Genomic DNA, 2682 nt, shown 5'->3' with positions numbered 1-2682 from the left:
CTCATGAACATAGATGCCAAAATCCTCAATAAAATCCTAGCAAATAGAATACAGCAAATCATCAAGAAGATCATACACCATGACCAGGAAGGATTCATCCAAGAGATGAAAGGATGGTTCAATATTCAAAAACTCTATAAATGTAATATTCTATATCAATAGAGCAAAAACTAACAACCACTTGATCATCTCTGTTGATGCAGAAAAGGCTTTTGACAAAGTCCAACACTCACTCATGTTCAAAGTCCTACAGAAAATTGGAATAGATGGCCTCTACTTCAATCTTGTAAAAGCCATTATGAAAACCCAATGGCTAACATAATCTTAAATGGGGAAAAACTGAAATCTTTTACTCTTAGATCTGGTACAAGATAAGGATGTCCTCTATCACAACTCATATTCAATATAGTTCTGGAATCATTAGCTACAGCCATTAGACAAGAGAAAGAAATAAAAGGAATAAGAATAGGTAAAGAAGAAGTTAAATTATTCTTACTTGCAGGGCCATGATACTTTACTTGGAAGACCGAAAAAACTCAACCAAGAAGCTACTAGAATTAGTACAGAAATTTGATGTCATAGCAGATTATAAAGTCAACACCCAAAAGTCAATACATTCCTCTACACAGAGAAGAAACCCACTGAGAGGGAAATTACAGAAACAATACCTTTTACAATAGCACCAAGGAAAATGAAATACTTCGGAATTAATCTAACTAAAGAAGTCAAAGATCTTTTCAAGGAAAATTACAGTACTCTGAAAAAAGAGATCATAGAGGATTTCAGAAAATGGAAAGATATTCCATGCTCCTGGATAGGAAGAACCAACATTGTGAAGATGGCCATACTTCCAAATTTGCTGTGCAGATTTAATGCTATCCCTATCAGACTACAAGTGACACACCTCACAGAGCTAGAAAAATCATTTCTAAAATTTATCTGGAACCAGAAAAGACCTAGAAGTGCAAAGGCAATACTGGGTACTAACGACAAGGCAGGAGGCATTACAATTTCTGACTTGAAATTATAATACAAGGCAACTGTGATCAAATCAGCATGGTAGTGGCAACAAAATAGACTTGAGGATCAATCGAATAGATTGGAAGACGCTGAAGCACGTACGAAAACACCGAGCCACCTAATCTTTGACAAAGTGTCCAAACATACCCACTGAAAGAAAGATAGCCTCTTTAACAAATGGTGCTGGAAAAACTGGCTCTCTACATGCCGAAAACTGAAACTTGACCCAGGTATATCACCATGTACTAAACTAAAGACAAAATGGATTAAAGATCTAAACATTTAAGCAGAGACACCAAATCTCTTGGAAGAGAAAGTAGGAGGAGCTCTTGAAGACATAGGGGTAAGAGAAGACTTCATGAACAGAAATCAAATCGCACGGGAAAGGGTTGAAAGAATTAACAACTGGGACCTACTCTTACTGAGTTTTTTTCACATCAAAAGAAATTTCCAACAAAGTGAAGAGGCAACCCAAAAATTTGGAAAACATCATGACAAATAAGTACTGAGAGAAAAGTCTGCTTTCTAGAATTTATAAAGAACTAAAAAGAATAGGACCCCACAATTTAAAAACCCAATCCAGTAAATGGACATCGGAGATGAACACACGCTTCTCAGAGGAAGAAATTTAAGAAGCAAACAAATATATGAAAAAATGCTCCACATCACTGGATATCCATGAAATGCAAATTAAAACATCATTGAGATATCATCTCACCCCAGAAAGAATGGCTATCATAAAGAAATCACCCAACATCAAATGTTGGAGAGGCTGAGTGGAAAAAGGAACGCTACTCCAGTGCTGGAGGGAATGTAGACTGCTGCAACCGATATGGAAATCAGTATGCAGACTCCTTTATAAATTTGCAGTGGACAACTCATTTAAACCAGCTATCCCTGTACTGGAAATTTTCCCAGAGGATCTGAAAACATCATATCATAGGGATATATGTGTGCCTATGTTTATAGCAGCACAATTTGTGATAGCCAAATCTTGGAAACAACCAAGATGACCATCACCTGAGGAATGGTTGAAAAAGATGTGGTATTTTTACACAATGGAGTATTATTCAGCTATTAAGAATTGTAAACTTGAAGCCTTTATATTGAAGTGGATGCCACTTGAACATATACTCATAAGTGGAAAAAACCAGACACAGATATGTGAATATAGTGTAGGTGCCCTAGTATAAGAACTCAAAAGAAGAAATGCAAATAGAAAGATATAATACAAGTAAAAGGAAAGCAGAAATTTTTTTTTAATCTAGCAGTTAATTGGAAAGATGCTCACGCTGACTAAATATATATACTGATACTTGTGAACTTAGCAGCTGCACTGAAGATGGTAATCTGTAATAGTAGTTTCATGCTTGGAGTGCCTGTCATTCTGGTCTTCTGAATATGGGCTGCTTGTCATGACATGCCAGTGGCTGCTATGAAGTTTCTTGGGTAGATGGTTGTTCAAAAAGAAGGGGGTGGTGAGGGAAAGCAAGAGACAGGAAAAGAAATATTGTGGGACTCTCCTCCTTCATTGTTGTATATGGTGAGATTTTTGGACTTATGTGTAAACATAAGAAGCATATAATTCTTTATGCCTATTTTTAAAGTATATTCTAATTTTTAGACGTTTTTTATCATATTCTGTAGGGATTTCAAGTTCAA

The sequence above is a fragment of the Octodon degus genome, unplaced genomic scaffold, assembly GCF_000260255.1.
Source record: "Octodon degus isolate 3935 unplaced genomic scaffold, OctDeg1.0 scaffold00255, whole genome shotgun sequence".
NCBI lineage: Eukaryota > Metazoa > Chordata > Mammalia > Rodentia > Octodontidae > Octodon > Octodon degus.
This window is presented reverse-complemented; position numbering follows the sequence as displayed.